General features: G+C 44.6%; 1 protein-coding gene across 4 annotated transcripts in view; it reads right to left on the reverse strand.

Annotated features, from left to right (window-relative positions):
- Positions 1 to 12142, reverse strand: part of STAG2 (STAG2 cohesin complex component) — a 72556-nt gene extending 60414 nt beyond the window's left edge. For 3 of the 4 annotated variants that reach the window (XM_064713353.1, XM_064713349.1, XM_064713352.1), the window contains exon 1: positions 11916 to 12142. The gene's annotated coding sequence lies outside the window, so the exon portion shown is untranslated. Of the gene's footprint in view, positions 1 to 10626; positions 10775 to 11915 lie in introns of those variants that run through there. The other variant, XM_064713350.1, reaches the window with a different exon arrangement.
- Positions 12143 to 20407: the final 8265 nt, after the last annotated feature.

The following is a 20407-nucleotide window of genomic DNA, read 5'->3' on the forward strand; positions in this document are numbered from 1 at the left end:
CAGACTCGTTTTCCCAGATTTAAAATCTAAAATGGCAAGGAATTAGGCAATGAATCACAATGTATTAGCTTCTGATCATTCAAGAGCAAAGTTCTTCCCAAAAATGTAAAGAAAGCCAGCACCTTCCTAGCTAGGACCCCATGTTGCAAAAAACACTCTACAAGCTTTCTTCCAAGAGTGGAAGAAAACAAAATGGCCTAAATTGTGCCAAAAGTGAGGTAAAGAGGAGAGGCACACAGCATGTTCAGGCATTTCTCAGTATTTCTGAAGGACAATACTATTACTTTATAAGATTATAAAAGGGTATGTCTGATTTAATTATCAGGTACTCTGAGATAAGACCTGTAGCTTCAGGATGCCCCAAAAATCTCCAAAGCCAGGAGGAATGGGACTTCAGACCCTTGCAGAGCATGGTCCACACTCTGTGAACAGGCCAGAGGCAGATCTCATGTATAGAACTGGCACTGCAGCTTCCAGGAACCACAGAAAAGCCAAGAGTGCAAAGGCTCATAATGAGATCTAACCACAGCAGGCTGGTAAGCATCCAGCTGAAGGAGGAGGTCGAGCAGGGTTTTTACAGCAGCATCTGATTAACCATGCCAAAGCTGCAAGAAAAATCTGCAATTGTTCCTAAAATCTTCTCTTAGCCCTTCCATCTTATTCCCAGAAACACCTGCACAACTTCTAACCAGCACAGACTGAAACCAGAGAAAAATGTACATCGTCCTCCTGCCTGCATAAATTAATGTAAATCAACCACAGCCCTGAATTTCCTTGTGGAGCTCTAATTGATCTATGACAGACTTTGCAACAGTTCAGGGGAGGAAAAAAAAGATAAAATAGAGATCACTGCAGAGATTAGAGAACTCCTTTAGCAATTGGCATGCCAGCCTGGTTTTTATGAGTAAGACGAGGTAGAAAAGTAGATGGCAGCAGGAATAAAGTTTTCTTTTCCTGGCTCTACAGTAACAGAAGACATTGCTACTACTGTTGCACAAGGTAAGTGATAAAGCACTTCAACTACTGAAATACTGAGTATTTCTGTATTCTTACCAGCCAAAAGCTGCAATATCCTCTTTCATGCAGAAGCAGGATACATTTGACTTCACAGGAATTTAACCCACAGAAAAATACTTTTCCTCAGAGTCTAGCTCCTTAAACCAGTCCATCTGTAGGGCTCAAGTGGCCATAAAAGAGGCACAAGGCCCCAACAGAGCAGGTGATCAGGACACAGAGACAGAGCCACCCACTCATGGAACTGCCCTGGGAATGGGAAGGCTCCTCTTGAGCAGCTTGAAGTGAACAAGCGTGGAAGGAAGAACACCATGAATGAGAGAGGAAATCTGCACGTGACGTTATGTTGAAAAATTACCTGGTTACATAACTGCTCAATTCTGCTCTTTCACATCAATGAAGTAACTGTAACTAGGCTCTCCAACTACCCTGACAGAAAAAACTGTTTTCAACAGATTGCCAGTTTGAGTTCTCCCTCCAAATCCCATTCAAAAAGCCTTTAATGTTTGATAGTTTGGCATTCAAAAATTAACCATTCAAAACAAACATTTGCACCTTTACACATCTGGCAATGTATTCTAAGATTAAGTTTTTACATTAAAGCATTTACTTGTACTGTATGTATCTAAGAACTCAATGCCAACATATTCCACGACAGAATGAAGAGGAGATGATGATAGAACTGGACACACAAGGTATTTTTGAAATGGCTCTAGTATTCATCCCCATTTTCTCCCACATTCCTACCTTTCCTATCTTTCTTGCTATATTTTCCTTTATCACAGTAATCCCATTTCATCTCCCAGGATGCTTAACTCCTTATACACTAACAAATAATGCTAATTGTAAAGGAACTGAAAAACTTCAGTAAATTTCTTAAATCCCCAAGTTCCCAGGAACATTGAGTCAATTGTGCACCCAGAAGAACCATTTGAATTTTTCCATGCTTCCCTTCACTGGAGATAGGGGAAGACTAAACCCATTTGTAGGCTTATGCAATAATGCATAAATCTCTCTTGTAAACAAAACTTCTCTAACCAGTTTTGAATGCAAGGTATGCTTTGCAGTTTACAGCCTCTTGGCACAAAAAGGAAAACCCTTGAGAATTCAATTTTACAGAGATTGTTACTGCATTTGGGGGTGAATAGGAAGAATCTTAATGACTAACCTACTGTACATGAAGAGGATGACTTTCTGCATTTTCTTCTATCCAATGCTATTGAACTGAAAGTGTCTAAAAATGTTTTTGACATTTTTATATCATATTGATGTAAACAATCTGTCTTGCCACCTTTGAAAATTTCTGCTTAGCACTTAGTACTGCTCTGAGGCTCTAAGCTAGCTTTAATAAAATCACTGTTTTGCCAGATAGAAATGGAGCAGTATAACAGAGACAATGCAATGCAGCAAGATAAATAAAATTCCTAAAAGCTGATTTTTTTAGATTATATTTCAACTGTCAATCCACAGCTCATCTGTACAGCCCATGTGTACAAAATCTGGTTTGTTTCATAGCAGACTGGTAATACAGTATACATGTCACTGCATCAGCAATACCTTTTAATTGATAAAAATTTTTAAATTAATCAAATACTAATATATATCAGCTTTGAAAACAGAACTTATCAAAACTAGTTGAAGGGAAGCACACTTAATAAAACAAGAACAGCTTAAATGTAGAATATTGAAAATAAATGTAAGTGAGTGGGGAAGAAAACCCAAACATTTTCCAGTGTTATTGAGCATTTGCCTTGTTAAACCATTCCTACATTTGATAAATCGACATGCAAAAGCCAGTTTCACCTTTTCTTTAGTCAATTGTTTATAAAGCAAGTAACAATAGACCTATGCCACAGATCCAAGAGATACTTGTGCAGCTTTCCTTTCTGGTTACCATAGTTTCAAATGAACTGTAGATCTCTAGAAATAATACTTATGAGAAGGAATAAAAATATCACTGCTTAAATAGGAAAACTGCAAGAAGAATCATTTGGATTAGTGTATGAATGGCACTTAAGTGAACAGGTAAATGCTTAGGAAAGGAAGTTTTATTTGCAAGACTCTGTCAAACACAGTAAGTGAAGCCTGAGCAAAGACAGAAGGAGGATAAATACAGCACATGGAACAAGAGGGGAAAGCAGGTACCAAAAAGCCATTCAGTAGCCATTTACCTGACTCTTCTTCTAAAATTCCCAGCAAAAAACCATCACCAGCTCTAAACTGGGACATTAGAGTTCCAATCCTCCCACATCAAGGGATACTTTCTAAACATATACTGGGGGTGAAAAACATGAATCTTCTCAGGAATTTTAGATAACTTCAAAATCTGAAATAAAGAAGGAACTTGCAATAGGAACAGCCTAATAGACTGCCAGAGACACTGAGGAAACTTCATCCTCTGAGACATTCCAAACTTAAAGTGGCCTTACAGGACAAGACTTAGGGAGAAGGCTGGATCAGACCTCCAGGGGTCCTTTCCCACCTAAGCAATTCTGGGACCAAGAACACAACTTTTCATTGTGGCATTACTTCTAGGAAGCAACTGTGCATCCATTATGCAAAGCTTTATTTCATGTGGTGTTAAAAGAAAGTATTTTGGATACAGTTGTCCAAACAGGTACATAAGAAACAACAAAAATAGTATATAGCCACACACCAAACTGAACTTCCCTGCAAAAAACCAGCCAGGTTTTACAAATTCTTATATTATTAATCTTAAATTATTAATATGATAGTCTTTCCTGTTCAAATATATTTAAACTGTATTCTTTACCCTAAATCAAAATATAATATATCAATTCTCCTCTCTATTTCCCTGCTGCAAGCACAGCTCTGCCACATGATATACAGACTGCAGCCACTGGTCATTCTTGCTTTTTAAAAAAAGGCTTGATCAAGCCTTCCCATTTTCCTTCCTTGGAAAGAACATCATCATAATCAGTCCTCTGTTTCTAAGAAAATCAGAAGTGAAATGGCCAGTGGTCAGGATGCACCACCATCTGACACAAATCAGTTCACCAATATATCCATAATTATAAAAAATGTCTTACTCCAGGACTCCTGTCAGTCAGTCACCTTCAAACTGAAAACCAGACACCTCAAATGCATGCATTAATTATGAACCTGTGGTCCTCACATTTATGACTTACATTGGGGATATTTGTAACTTCAGTAATCTATACATTCAAATACCCACAGCACATTAAAAAAATAAGAGATTAAAAAATAAGACCTCCAATATTCACACCCCGACTCCATACAAACTATACTTATAATGAACTCTCCTCGTTGGAACATTATACTCTGACCAAAAAAGAAAAAAACCAACCAATTATATCACTTCTTTATTATCTGCTTATTAAGACTTGATATGGTCCAAATTTTCAGTTGATCCTTATTAAGGGATGAACCAAAAGTTTTACATAAAGGAATAACAGGTAATATCATGAAAGACTGAAAAAGCCTTAGCTCGAACAGCTTATTTTTATTTGTAAACAAAGTAGAAATCAATTTTCTTTTGCCCAGATAGGATGCTGCAAGGAAGGCCTTAAAACTGAAGCTAAAATGCTTTGTTCAGTAAAAAACTGCAATTCAGCCATAACCAAGAGCTGCAACATCACCTCCCCATCAACAATGCCCACCTCTCTGCAGTCAGGAAATACCTGCATGAACTGCCCTTTGCTGTGTGCCCTCAGCGAGCACCAGGGCAGGGCTGAGCACGGGCACCTGCCCTGCTGGGACTGAGGCACCGCTGGGCAGGGAGGGAGTGAGGGAGCCTCAGCTGGGTCAGGTGTCCTCACATCACCCACAGGCCATCTCACCAAACCTCTGCAGCAACTCCAAAGCCAAATTTGGAATGCAACCACAACTAAATAAAATATGCATACATCAGTTGTTACTTTTTAAAATAGTCAGTAGTTTCAGGAATGTTTTGTCTTTTCTGAAATGTCAGTATATTCAGATTCACTATTTTGTTAATAGGAAACCCTAAAATTTCAGCTATAATTCTTATAAATCTAAACCACTGCAGAGAGATCCATTATATGGCAACAGGCACCTTTTGAGACCTTTTTCAAAACACAAGCAGAAGTCATCAGCTTTTTCTATCAACCCTTGAACAGATACAAAAATACTTTCCTCTCTAGAGCTATACAGAAGCAGTAACAAAAAACTGCTGCAGAAAACAAAATGATTTCTAGTGTCACCCATACTCCCTTGCTCCAATATAATAACTAGTGTTTACTGAAATAAAGCATAGAAAGTAAAATGCATACAAGGTTGTGTAAGGGCAGGACTAATAAGCCATTAAATTCAGAGCCATAAGAAAATAAACCATTCACCTACCTACCATAGAAAATTTCACAAAGAAACCCAAAACCAACCAACACATGTTCTCAGATACTTTTTTGGGTAGGTATTGTGATCAGCCTCTCAATCACAGATCACAAACTACCCTGCTATATATGCCAATCTTCTTACATCTACTCCCTCTTCTGATTATATTCTTTTACAAAAATAAGCCTTCCAAAGGCAGAAACCATAGCTAGCTACACAATTAAAAATGTGCAGAATAGACAACAATGAAGTATATACATGGACAAAGCAGATATCAGACCACTGAATTATTTTCCCTCAATAACACAAGAGGTAGTTGCACACAAATCTAGTCCTACCTGTCCTTCATTTGTGACTCAAATTGGCATAAACAAGTTTAAATAGAGACTAGTCCTGGGCTCCTCCATGCAAACCTGTAGCCAGTAAAGGCTAGGAAAAGCCAGGTGCCACATGAAAGCCACAGGGGTACCCTGGGGAATCAAATTTTCCCACATTCCTATCTCCAAAATTGGGTGCCAGATCTCAGAAAATGTTGTGAAAGGTTTCCCTTTCCCTCTTCTCCACCCAAGATCTCACAGATCTAGAAAAATTAAACAGTAGAAAACTTGGAAATACAGAGATACTAAAAACTGATTGAGTATTCTGTGAACTAATGGAATGGCATAACCCATTAAATCTAGGATGCTGCTCTAGTCTCCGTGATCTCACCCATCAAACTGACAGGACTGAGAATAAAAGGACACAGTTTATGTGCTGATACCCCCTGAACACTGAAACATCTCTCTTGATAAAAGCGTCCCAACTTCAACAAACCAACACCAGTCCTACAATTGCCTGTGATGATCTAAATGAGGGTCACCTTCAGAGATTTCCCTGAATTTGTATTTATTCTCACAAAAAATTACTTTCCAACTTTACCAGATTTTTATGAACTTCAAGATGAGAATATTTAAGGAAAATAAATTCTAGTTCAAACAGCATAGGATTAAAACTACAATTTTAACCTTGTACTCTCAGAATCAGTTTTTGCTACAGCACTCAAGTAAATACTCGACCTTGTCAAAAGTCACATCGGACCCCAAGGCTTATTACCCTTAAACTACAAAGATGCAGAACTTTTTGAACGCAGATTGTTTTTTCTAATATAAAAAGCCAACTGAGGTGACTGATCTCCAAACACGAAGCCTGTTCACCGGTTCACTCTCACAGCAGCCTTTTGGCCGAACAAACGGCGGCCCCAGAGCTGCGGTTCACAGTGTGACACTGCCGGGGTGACCGAAGCGCTCCCGCCGCCCCCTCCCCGTGCGGGCCCCGCCGCCGGGGCGCCCCCTGGGGACCGGGGGCGGCCGCTGCACCCACCGCGAGCTCGGCCCGGCCCCGGCCCGCCGGAGGGGCTCCCGCTCGGAACCGGGCCTTCATCGCCCGCAGCCCCGTTCCGCTCCACCTCTGGAGCCAAAGGACGGCAGCGGCAGGAGGCAAAGGAGCCCCGGAGCAGCCCACGCCGCACGACTGCCCGTGCCAATGACCGGGAACTGCGGGACCTTGAGGAACTCCCATCTGCACTCAGCCTTTGAGTTTAAAGGGGAGTTCACCTAAAACGCTGGACGGCACTGAATCGAAACTACAGCTGCAGGGAATGTCACCATGTAAGTTCTTGTGATGCACATGAAAAAGAGCTCTTTCCATTCCTCAATGTATTTGCTGTGTGCAAGCTTTTTTTCCTACCTAAAACTCCAATTTCCAATTTCCCACTCACCTCCGTTTCCCAAGGACTAGATTATCACTCTCTTGTCACTAATCCTCATATAAGATAAAGCTTTCAGAATACGAATGTTTTAAGTGATGCTGAGAAAGACAGGAAAGCCTTTATTTAAGATTATTAAACTGGTATGTTGCTGGCTGCTATCAATCACTTCTTTCCATGACAAAACAAGTACTGAACCAGATGATGCTCTTGGAAATGCTCACATCTCGCTGACAGAGACCACATCGACAACATATTCCTCTATCCAGTATGTTCTCTTAATTACACACATCGACAAAAAAGAGAAGAGGAAAAAGGAGGAACAAACAACACTAAACAAAACATCACCCACCACCAAAACCCAACAGTATTATTTTGTTAATTCACACCTACAATATTCTTACAAGTTACCAAATCAATCAAAGAAGAAATGGCCACTGTAGGGAAGGATCACACTGAGCTGGAAACCTTGTCTCATCTGACAGAACACAGAATTCCAGTACCACAACCAACAAGCATACGTAACAAGCAAAAATATTTGCTTATTTTCTGAGATTCATTTGGTGAAAATAATCAACGGAAGTATTTCAGGTTTCTGTAAAACATATAACCTGTTTTTACTGGCACACAAGTCTCAGAAAAGCTCATCTCTCCTAAAATATTTGCCTGCAGCAAAACAACTGAGACAGTAGGACCACAAATGAAAATGACAAACGAGGATTCTGGAATCATTCTAAATTTGAGCCATAAGTGACAAAGAGCAATCTAATTTTAAAAAGTTTATAAAGCTTTGATGTGCCAACATCATTTCATGACTTAACTAAGTCTAACACAGTTGCTCCCACCACCAAGAGCAGGAACTTTCAAGTGGTTTGTTGCCTGCAGCTATTTTCTACAGGAGACTGCAGTAGCATGTAATATTCAAGAGAAGCTGTCTACATGACTTTACTTTTTTATAATTCAGTTCCTATTGGTAAGTTATACTAAGACGAAATAAACCTAGAGAGTATTTAACTGACAATTCTATTTACACTCCTTCCAAGTGGAAATTATTTCACTCCAAATGTTGAAAGACTTGAACACGTAAAGTTCAAATGTGATGTATTTATGGAATCTGAGTAAGATTACCAACCAGCAAACTGAAGACTCCAATTTATAAAATGAATGCTATTCAAGTAACACAATGCATTTTTAAACTAAGTATTTTAATAAGCTATGAAATAGCAGTTTTTTGTCACTTCACAGAACCCAGTTTTTTAAAGATATATTCAAATATCACAGAATATTTAAACCAAATCAAATTAATTTGTTTTCAGTTGTGAAACATCAAGACTTTATATCTAAAAGATGAGAGCTGTACATAAATTTTATCTTCTTAAATACAAGTTTAACAAATCCTTATATTGGTTATTGACTTTATTCAGCATTATCTTCTTAAAACCGTAAACGTATGAAAAAGCTCTAAAAGAACAACTCTGGCCTAAGTACATAGCTTGGAAGTTATCTAAAGGCTAGGAAGCATCACAGAAAAATTAAAGTCTCTCCTATCTCCCAGTTCCATGCCTGTGGGTTTTTTGGTTGGTTGAATTTAAGCTTATACAACAGCCAACTAAGTTTACTACAGCTAACTTCATACAAACAACAGCAACAGAAATTAAGGGGTCAGAGGTTCGTGTCACAGGTTGCACAAAGCCCACCTGTGGACAGCACAATGAAATGTCACTGGTTTTGTCAAGAAGGACCAACATGAGCCAAATGAGTTACACAGCGAGATCTATTTGTCAGAGATGAGATTCAATTCATGTTTTTCTCCTTTGTATAACTTCGAAACTTTTTTATTCTTTGATTAAGCAGAACAGTGCGGGGATTCCAGCCCGTTCACCTCCAGGGCTTTCAGCACCAAAAAATATTCATGTTAATGTTAAAAGCAATGCATTTCTCACACCCTGTTTCATTTACCAATGAAACTGTTATTGTGCCATAAAAGAAAACAAACTATGTTACCCAATAAAGAGCCCTATACCAGATCTGTGGTACTGAGCTTGCGACTGATCACCAGGAAGACAGAGCCACAAAATTATGAGTTGAGGATAATGAACAAGTGATACCAAGATGACAGAGATTAATGATGGTCAATTGCACAATCACTCGTGGTATTTATTTCTCTGCACACAATCAGCCATCCTGCACATGGGTAAGTCTTGGGAGAGTTCAACACCAGATAAATACTCCAGGAATAATAATAAAAAGACTACTGATTTAAAAACGGAAAAAGTTGTTTCGAATGGGCAAGCACCACAGACGAGAAAGAAGTAATCAATCACAAATAGAGACGAAACTGCCAAGAGTTAACAGGGAGACTTAAGAGGGAGACTTATGCTTGGAGAACAACACCTCGCTGTAGGAAACGCCAGAAACTCTCATTCTTGGTCATTAAACACAGGATTCAACAAAACTCCCAGAGAGCGCGAAAGCGGCGTGCAACGGCTCCCAGAGAGGCGAGCCCGAAGGGGTTTTGCCCCGGTTCCCTCCCGGCGGGCCGGGAGCGGAGCGGGGCGGAGGGGCCCGGCCGGGCGCGGAGGAAGCGAACGCCTCCCGCGCGGCGGCGGCCAATGGGCGGCGGGCGCGGCCCGAGGCGCGGCGAGCAGGCCCGGCGGGGCCGCCGTGACGCACTTGGGCAACCGCCCGCCCGCCCGGGCCCGCCGGCACGGCCCCCCCGCCACCGCGCCGGGCGGCGGCCCCGGGCCGCGCAGCGACAACGCGGGGTCACACCGGCGGCACGGGCGCCTCGGGAGACCGGACACGCCAGGGTGTGGCTCGGGGAGCGAACGGGAAGGGAGAGCTTTCGAGCGCGGGCAGGGCAGGCGGGGGGCAGCAGCGCTACCCGGGCTGCCAAAAAGTAATTAAAAAATAAAACAAACGGAAAAATAACCCCAAACAAACAAAAAAACAAAAAAAAAAAAACCAACGCCAAACTAAACAACCAAGCACACACTCCCCCTCAGTAACTAGAACACCGGACTCGGCGGTGATCGAAACTTTGTGTCACCTCCTAACGCCGCATCCCGTGGGAACACAAGAAAGGAGAGCCGGGCAGTATAATAAATAAATAAAAGCAACGACAGAGGAGCCCGATCGCTTCCACACCCGCTCGCGGGGGCGAGGAGAGAGGGGGGAAAAAAAATTGAGGTCGGTGGGTCCCGGATTTCCACAGGGTAGACGGATTATACAACGCCAGCAGAACAGAGGAAGGCATGGAGGCAGCGCGGCCCGGAGCACAGCGGTGCGGGCCCCCGAGGCCAGCACGCCCAGCACCGAGGGATGCGCTCGGGCAGGGGAGGAATTCCCGGAAAACAGGGCCTCCCAGCCCAGCCATCTGCGGCCGCTCGCTCCTCTGTCCCTCCGTCCCCAACCGCAGCAACTATATATACGTATATATACACGTATCTCTATATATAGTATTTTTTTTCAATCCGTGTAGAAAAAATAAGCGCCCCTAAAAGAGAAACACCAGGAAAGCTCTGGTTTCCTACCTGGGCAGGGTTCAGCTCAGTTCAGTGCGTGCCGAGGAGGAGGGGGCAGAGGAGCACTATCTAAAACAAAAGTGGCGCCAAAACCCCCCAGTAAGAAGCATTCTCCTTCCTCCTCCTCCTCCTCCTGCCCCCCTCCCCCACCGGGGCCGGCGAGAGCCCAGCGGGGTTCCAGCAACACGCGGCTCCCGGCATCGGGCGTCCCCGGCACAAGTTGGCAAGCGCCCTTTCTTTACAAAAAAAATAAAGGAAGCCGAACGGAAACTGCCACAACTCTTCCTCTTAGCGGACAGCAGCCGAGGAGCCCGGCCAAAGTCACTCGGAGGGGAAAACTCGACCCACAAAGGCCTTCGCCGAGCTGGGCGCCGGGGCGGGGGGGCAGCGAATGGAGGCGGGGGGGGGAAGGTGCAGGTCAGTCCCTACCTACGTCCTCACTCGGGCCGAAGGAGCCCCGCTTCCGCCAGCCCTCCTATGCAACCACGGGGATGGGCGGCCAGAGTTCCCCAGCTCTGGGAAGAGAGACTGAGGAGACAAACCCCGATCCCTCGGCACTTCCCTGCGCGGGGACCCCGCCGGGAGCGGGCTGGAAGGAAGAACTCGACTGCTGGGCAGCGGGGAGCAGGGGGAAGGGAGCGCTGTCAGGGGTGCGAGTCCCCTGCCCGCGGCCTCCCCCGACATTCGACCCCGGGGCACCGGCAGCCGCCCCACCATTTTCTGTGCGCGGCCCAGCGCTCCCCCCGAGCGCGGCTCGGGCCCCGACCCCATTCCCCTGCCTTGCCCACCCGAGCGGCCCGGCCCGGCCCGGCTCGCCCGCACACACACCCCACGCACACAATGCCCGAGTCCTCCATCTTGCCGGCAGCCCCTGCTCGGCTCGGCAGAAGGGGGGAGGAGGAGGAGGAGGAGAAGGCGGTTCTCCATTTTAGCTCGCCGAGCGCCGGGCCCGGCCTGCCCGCGGCCGGCTCTGGGGAGGAGGAAGGGGGCCGGGGCGGGCAAGGGGGCCGCTTTCGGCGCCCTCTCGCTCTCTCACTCGCGCTCCGCTCGCCTCCCCCCTCCCCGCCGCGGCGCGCCGGGAACGGGGGGTGGGGAAGCGGGGGGCTGGAGTGTTTTCGCGGCTCGGCCCCGCCGTCCTCCATCTTGGCTGCGCGCAGTCCCCGCGGCCAGCCGGCCTGGCGCCCCGCGCGGGCCCGGGCGCCGCGGGCCCCGGCCCGGCCTCTCATCGCCGCCGCGCACCCCGATCCCCTGTCCCCCCGCCAAACTTCCAGAAGCTTCGCCGCCATTTTCTAACTTACCTTGCCCAGTGTCGGCGTAGGCAGCGAGGAGGCCCCGGCGCGCAGCTCCGCTCCCGTATCCCCGGCGCGGCTCGCCGGCTGCGCGCCCGTCCCGGCCGGTGCCGGGCTGTAGGCGCGGAGGGGGCGCGGGGCGCGGGCGGGTCGGGGTTATTTAATTTGGCGGCGGCGCTGGGGATTGTTTGGGGTGTTCGCTGCTCGGCGGCTCGCGGGCGAATGGAGGGCGCAGGCGCCACCTGGCGGCCGCCCAGCGGGGCCCGCTCTCCTGGGCGTGGGGCGACACCTGCCGGCCGCCCGCGGCAGCGCCGCGCCGAGCGGGGTAAACAAGGTGCGGCGCATGCGCGGGGCGGGCCCGGGCTGGGCTCGGTAGCGGGGCCCGGCGCGGCCTAAAAAGGAGCGGCCGCTGGGACACGGGGCCAGCCCGTGGGACGCGCCCGGCCGCACGCAGGCCCCGGCTCTGCTGCTGTAGCCCTGCAGTAATTGGATGTAATTGTCGGGCCGAGGCAAAGCTGGGCCTCACGGAAGTGCCCCGCGGAGCCGATGCCGCAGGGTCCTGCTCGCCCCCCGCGCTGTGCCGGCGGGAAGCGGGGCCAGGCCGGAGGGAGCCCTGGCCCGGGAGATAAAGGCGCGGTTCGGTTCCCTCGCGGGGCCGGGTGCCTTATCGGGCACGGCAGGACGCGCACGGCAGGTCGGGCTGCTGGCGCCGCTGGCAGCTCCCGTGGTCTCAGCGTTCTCCAGAAACGCGTTCTGCTTCTGCCCATCGCCCCGTGTGCTCCCAGTTCAATGAGCGTTTGTGGGATTCCTTATTTCTCCCTGCGTGAGGATTATGTGAACCTAAAGCGATCCATATAAGCAGTACAGAATTCTTAAAGTAACCAGATATGCAATTTGTGACTCCTGATTTTTTTTTTTTCACTTTATTGTGTAATGCTAAGCACATTGCTCATGCTGAATAGTTCCACGTACGATTATATTTAGACCAGCACAATAATAGTTTTGTCCTGGTAATTAGGCTCTAATCACCCTCTTGTGTTCATCTACTTATAATTTTGGGGACAGCGTTAGCATAACTAAGCAGTCGCTAAAGCGAGTTACTCTGCTCACCTGCCTAACAAAGGCAGGGTATTTAAGGGAAGAGTATCCACCAGCTCCAGTCCTTTCAAAACTAAGATGAGGCATCCCGCAGAGAAAATAATGCGTACAATGGAAACCGTGATCAGATTAGGAGTGTTTAAAATAAAACTTGTAAAAAATCCCCAAAAACTAAAACCAGTGTAATATAAACTGATGACACCTAGGAATACTAGATACAATCTGTCGGTACATGAGACAGGATTACAAAAGTAAATTATGTTCTGTAGCTTGAATTCACATTTCAGAATGGTTTTGCACCTTCTGTCAAGTTCAGGGGAAACAAAACAACAAAAGAAATGCAAAATGACTGCCTGATAGGGAACATTTTAAAATAGCATCCTGAGTGCCCAGTCATACAACCATGTTCCCGGTTTCAATTGCAGCTACAGGTGCTGCTGCTGATCTTTAATATTACTCTGATAGTGTCTGGAAAATGTTGAAGAATTGTGTATTAAAAAAAAAAAAAAAAAACACTGCACAATGTAAGCCTTAAAAATTGTCTATATTGTTATAAAACAACATTTAGGAATACATGGAAAGGATCTGGATCCTTTTGTGCCTTTCCCATACAAAGTCAACTTTTCTGACAGCTGCCATATAGACAACCTTTCCATAAAAATAAACTACAACATTTTGCCTGCACACAGAATTCCAGGAATGTGCCTTCTGCTTGAGATACAATAGGGATAACTCAGATTAAACTCCAATCCAAAACTTTGAAAGATTATAGCAGTTTACTGCAGGAGCTGGCAGGAACACGAGGCAGCTCCAGTCAGCTGTACATTAAATACATGTACAGCACATGGATTTTGTTCTATTCCAAAAGCACTGCAGTTCACACTTGAGCTCTCAGCTCAGAGGTTTTAGGTAAATGTGCTTACCTAACGTGAAGCAAACATGACATCGTTTTTAAGGTGTGGTTTTCAATGAGTGTGCAAGTGCTGACAATACCATGGCACAGTTCAGCCAATTCCCAAAGCTGACTCAGGCACTGGAAGCCCAGATCCATAACACTTCTGGGTGTCCTGACTCACAGGACAGAATTTGCTTTTTTCTGCTTGAGCCAAAGCATGGAAGTGCTCTAGAGCCCGGCTCCAGGTGCAGCAGCACAGTACAAACCCCTGGCCACAGAGCCTGCCTAAGAGGATTTCACACTCTGCAGTTCAGTTTCCTCCCTCACAGTTGTTTCATTCAGCTGTTGGCTCAGCCCTGGCTTAGCAAAGCTGTTGTCTCATCGGAGAAGGGAGAGGGACATTTGTTCTCTGAGGTTTGATTCCCACCCCCCAGCCCAGCCCGTTTCTCTGAGCTGTTCCAGTACAGCTGCAGAGCACTGAAGTCAGCACAGCTGAAGGTGCTGAGCACTGTGCTGAGGCCAGGAAAGTTTCTGCTCTGCTCCAGTGACCAGAAGACAGGAATTTCTTAAGTCAACTGAGGCCTGTGAGGATTCCTCCTTTAAGGGGGCCAAACTGGCTCTCTGAAGAGCCTGACTCCTGCATTTTCCTCATGAAGAGATCATGCTTCTGGGATTGAGCCTTCCAGTTGGTACAACAGGGAACATGATGGAAAGCAATTCCTCTGCAAGCTCATCACTTCTTTCTAAGCTACCAGTTCCAGAGTGGGCTTGTACCATCAGTTCAGACTTTGGGAAAAAAAAACCAAGACCATCCTGAAGTTTCTGTATAGTTTTAGCATACTAGCATCCTTTCCAATACAATGAAAAAATTTAAAAGAAAAGTAAGTGCTATCTAAGCATTATAAAGAAAAAGAGATATTTTAAATTCTGACCTGTCTAGAAAGGATTTATATCTGATAGAAAAGAAGTTCTGTGAAAAACTAGGAGAAAGTATTTCACAGGACTGTCATCTTCTTCAAAAAAGCTACTCTTTAGGTGCTTCAAATTCCACCGTTTCTGATATTGAGCCCAATTTAGAGAGGATTTAACAAAGACTTTACAGGCACTGTTATTATGCTTGATCCGAAGAGAGCTTCGTGATCAGTGACACAGGAAACTGAGCAGGGAGAGGGCAGATACCAATTCTGTGTCTGAATTAATGGCCAGAGGTTCACCATGAGAGAAGATCAGAATAAACTCAAGCTGACAGATGGCTGATTCATTTTCCCAGGCAGGAGATTCATGCTCATGCTGCTTCCTTTTCTTTTCATGCTTCTTCCTTTTCTTTCTCCTGCAGAATAGGAAGCCCCTCTGCAGGTCCATTTCCTCATTTGTATTATTAAAAAAACCCAAATAAACAAACCAAAACAACCAATCAAAAACAAACAACAAAACCCAAAATAACAAACAACAACAACAGAAACCCACCAACAACACACCACCACCCACAATCATTTATTTATTTAAAGACTTTTCTTTTAAAGAATTGGAAAAATAAAGCAGAATTTGTATACTGGATTTGTCCCAAGGTGAGGTGGTAGCTTTGATGGCCTGTATTGAATAAGCCATGACCATACTTCTGTCTGTTGAGATGGATACAGAGGGAAAAAGTCAATTTTTTTTCCCAGATTTTTGAATCTGGCTTAGTCACTCCTGGGAAATCTGCTTTAAATCCTTTTGAAGATGAGCTATTACATAAGAAACAAAAATAAAGACCAAAAAATGGGTTACTTTCCCATAATTTGCAGGAGATTGCACATCAGTAGCTCCTTAGGTCTTTCCCTGCTCTGTGAATAATTTCTTCCTTCTTCCATTTATGTAAGTCTCCCTTGTGTGCCCCTGTTTCTCACCAGGTCTTTCCAGAACACCCAACTCATGTCTGAATTTTCTTTGATTCAGTAAGTTTCTGCCTGCTCCTTCTGTTAAGGAGCACAGAATCAATTTGTCCTGTACCACTACAAAGGAAGTTTTAACTCCTCTTCATCATCAGCTCTAAAAATGAACAGAATCCCAGTAAGTTGCAGACGCCTTCCTGCCAATTGCATTATGAGCAGCAGCTTTACTCAGTCCCCTGTGCCACTTGTCACCCAAAGCCCTGAGCTCCCCTGTTTGAGTGAGGCATACTTTCTATGTCTCATTCTTTGAGATAAAAATCCCTTAGCTGGATTCTAAAGTTCCTTAGCAAACTGCTGTAAAGGCCACAGCAGTTTTTGGTAGGAAAGAGTGAAAAGCCCTTCCCCTGGCTGCAGGCAGGACAAGCCACTTTCACCTGAGGCATCACCTCACCCTAGGTGCAGGAGCAAGTGTTACCAATCAGGCCACCTCTCTTGGATTCAGGACACAATTTGCTCTGGTTTCCAGATGTGGGGAAGTTTCTGAAGACAGGCAGGACATTATTTGTGTTCTGTAGCTAAGTCCAGGCAGAGGGACCATGAATCAAGGTCCATTTTATGAGTTGGGCACTGTGACAGCATCAGTGACAAAGTCTGAGGAGGAAGCACAGGAACCAGAGAAACATGTTTGAAACTGGATAAGCCAGGTAAGTGACAGGGCTCCCTTAAAGGCAGCAAAGAACAGAGTGTGTGGCAGACAAAGGGCTGGGGTGAGAAGCTGCCAAGAACTGAAATAAGGTCAAGCAGGCCAAGCAGCACAACTGATGCCAAGCAAGGGAAGAAGCTTTAGCTGAGAAACAGCTAACCCCCAGTGAAACTGTATCATACTGCATCACCCAGATGTGTAGGGCACCTAACCCATCAGGAACACAAAGCAGTTCTCAGCTCTCAGAGCTCATGGGGACCCAGACCCCTCTCCAGAACTCTACGTGGAGCCAGGGCTTGCCTAGAAAGGGGATAAAGGAGGCTGGCTTGTGGTTAGGTGAAATTAGAGTGGAAGTGAGACAGAAACAACATTATTCAGCTCAACTTCTGCCCAGGATCATAGAGCAAAACAATTATGAACAACAAAGTCAAATACTTTTGTGTTTAAACTCTGAAGAAAATCCTCTATTAAATATATGGGACAGCATTCTGTATGTGCAGGCAAACACAAAATTTGGAGGATGTACCTTGGTCTTTTCCCCACAAATTACTGAGGCAGGAACTTAGGGCCCAAAGGGGAAGTCTGGGCAATGGGAGGTTGTTTCTGACAGATAAAACCAAGGAACAGATTAATTCTTCAGATCAACTTGTATGGTTTTCTGGGGCTGACCTACCACATTCCCAAAATCCTCTATATATGTCTGTCCCTAACACAAGTTTCCTTTGGTTTAGTTTTCACCATCAGGCAGCTTCAAGGTTTCTTTCAGACTGTGTTTCTCACAAGTCACTCCCCTACTGCCAGTTGTGTCTGGGGCTCAAGGCCTTTTCTGCTGCCTCAGCTCTGACACAGTGGGTGGTGGAAGCAAAGCAAAGTGTGATGGTGTCATTAGCTGAGATTAAAGGTTTTTGTAAATGGCACAATGCATAACAAGCAGCAAGGAATACAACAGTTTATGACATGTTGGGGGAGTTGCACAGATGTTCAAAACCGTTAAGATAAAAATACCTTTTTCAGACTGTAACTTTCTTGAGTGTGACAGTAGCAGTCCTGCAAAGTGCCAGCTGTGAAGGAAGTGTTTTCCCCTCTGTGGCAAAGGGCACACCTGGGATGCCCACCATAAACACTCCCAGTCCCCCAGGGACCCCCCACTTCTCCCTTCCCTGTACCTCTGGTTCCAACTGTGGGCCTAGCAGAAGTGAAGCTTCCAACCTGGAACATGGATCTTCCTAAAAGAAACTTGCAATTGCCAATGAGGCCTTTAGGAAAGCAACTGTTGATGAAGTTATAAAAGTCCTAAATTGTGATGCAGATGTCCAATTGTTATTTTTGGTACATCTGTTTTGCAAAACACTCATTTGAAGCAAGAGTGACTTTTCTGGTGCTTGTACCCTGCAGACAGAGCTCCCAGTGACATCACATGGGTCAGATATGCAGGACAGGGAGGTAAAGCCAGTCCTGCCCTCAGAACCTTCTCTCTGTAACACAAGAGTTAAAAGGAAGAGATGCTTGTGGCTTGACACCCACTTTGGAAAAGCTCGTTTTCAGAAGATTAACTATTTGGCTGAAGTGATGATTCTCATCATACACTGCAAAATTAAGGTACACAAGAGAAATTGTGTCACGAGTTTTACAGCAAGATCTAACAATATAAAATCAAAAAGACCTAACATTAATAGATTTAAATGCTGTCTTGGTAATCTTTGAAGGTTATAATAATTCACTCTCCAAAATTTGAAGGTGACCATTTGCACTTACAGTAGACCTGGCTTTTCAGCAGTTATTGTAATGATTCTTCTAGACGTTTTCACAGTGGGACTCTGTAAATGTGTTTTTCATTTTTTGAAAAAGCACCATTTTTCAATCTGAGAGCAAAACTAATTCCAGTATCTCTCCAATACATTTCCAGCATTTATTACTTATCAAGAAATTTGTCTCAGCTAACACAGTAACTATCCAGGCTATAAAACTGTAAATTAGTAATTATCTGAAGGCAACCAAATAGTTTTTGATCAGCTTTAAATATTATATACTCACAATATAATTAATACCATTTTGTCCCAGATTTTTCTTGGGGTTTTGTTTATCCAAATCATTCATAAATGAATATATACCATCTTCTTTCCTATTCTAGGAAAAAGCAAGTTTCTTGAGAAGTTAGTTACACAGCCATGTTCTCTGAGTTAACACATATAGATTTACTGTAATGTTGTCACTATTGCTTAACAGGAATTCATGGTTAAGAAAAAATTGAAGATATAATCTGAATTTCAACACAGATTGTTTATCATCACAAGCCATCATTTTGCCTTCTCACAGAAAGCCACATTATAATTACAGCACATTAATTGCTGTACAGCAGCATCAGTAGAGCTGTTGAAGTGACATGACACAGTGACATGACACAGTGGCATTTGCCAAGATGAGAAGGTAATTTCAACAACCTGAATCAGCGTGAAGTCATGGCAGGAGCAGGGGGGAGGAAATATTTCCTTGATCAAGTTTTTCAAGCTACTCAGTAAAACTTAATGCATATTAACCACACAAGAAGCTGGTAGGAGGGAGAGTATTCACTCATAGTTCCATGAGGAATTAGGGTGCATGTGGTAGACTGACCCTAGGGAGAATGGGACCAGCACCCTTCACGAGCCACGAGGCCAATCCAGCTGCTCTGCACAAGACCAACAGGAGAAGGCTCAGAGGCAGCACGGGAAGCACCTCTCCAGCCTTCTCTGGCATTTGGCCGTGCTGACAGGGTCAGTCTGCACCACACAGAGGGTAACAAAGAGCATCGTGTAACAACTCACTGTTCTGATCCTCACTGCTGCAGGAAAACACTGCAAAAGCCAGAAAACCTCCAGCTCCTCCTGTGCTCTATGAAGAGCTGACCTTCACACATCAGGTGCTTGAACTTGCACACCTTCTAAGGCAGATTCTCTTCCAAGTAGCTCCTGAAGACCACAGCAGCAAAGGCCACTGCCCCTGGCAATGCTCCATCCGAGAGAACTCCACTTCAGCTTGGTTTCACATCAACACCATATTCAAGTGCCTGCATTAACCTCCACCCAGTGATAATTCAGTTCCAAATGTAAATACATCCATTGTATTTACATTTCTGTTAATTACAAAAAAACAAATAGAAAAGGTAACTATAAAACACATGCTGATTAACAGCAACACTGAAAACTTTAACTAACTATTTGTCCTGTAGCTTCAGACTGCACATATAGCTAACAAAAAATTCCACTGAAGAACTGTGGTCAAAACTAAACTGACCAGACAATGTTAAAATCAATATTTAAGGACTCTAATTGAAAAAAACCCCAAAAACAAAAACAAAAAAAAACCCACCAACGAACCAACAACCAATCCCCAAGCTATAATAATTTAAGAAGTTTTTATTGTATTATGAGCTTAAGATCAAGCCTCAAAACAAATTTTAAAAAAGTCCAGACAGATCCTGGCTGCAGAGGCAGAAGCTGCTGCAATAAGCTGAGTGAGTCTGTGTTTCAGACCTCACATTTTAAGGCAGTGAGAAAAAGCTCCACATTTAACAAAGACATCAACTCTTTGGGTTTCCTTATTTTAGCCTTCTGTTTCTAAATAAGCCATGCACTTCCAGGACCTTACTGAAAACCCTTGTAAATATCTCATGTATCCAGAGTAGCAAGTAGTTCTGCTACTACAAGTAACATCAAAGAAAGATACTATACAGAAGCCACTAGAAGAAAGTTACTGAATACAGATCTTTGAACATATTGCACATCTCCCAGGAAACTCATAAAAATCAACTTCCAAGGCATCTGTGTCCTGCTGCTAACCTCCTTTTCAAAGCCCCAGTGCTTCCACTCCCATTTATTTGCATCTTTCTTTTCCATCTCTTTAAACATCCAGCCCAGTATTAGAGGCCATGGAATTTCTTCTGTTTCTTTAA

Source organism: Zonotrichia leucophrys, chromosome 4A, assembly GCF_028769735.1.
Source record: "Zonotrichia leucophrys gambelii isolate GWCS_2022_RI chromosome 4A, RI_Zleu_2.0, whole genome shotgun sequence".
NCBI lineage: Eukaryota > Metazoa > Chordata > Aves > Passeriformes > Passerellidae > Zonotrichia > Zonotrichia leucophrys.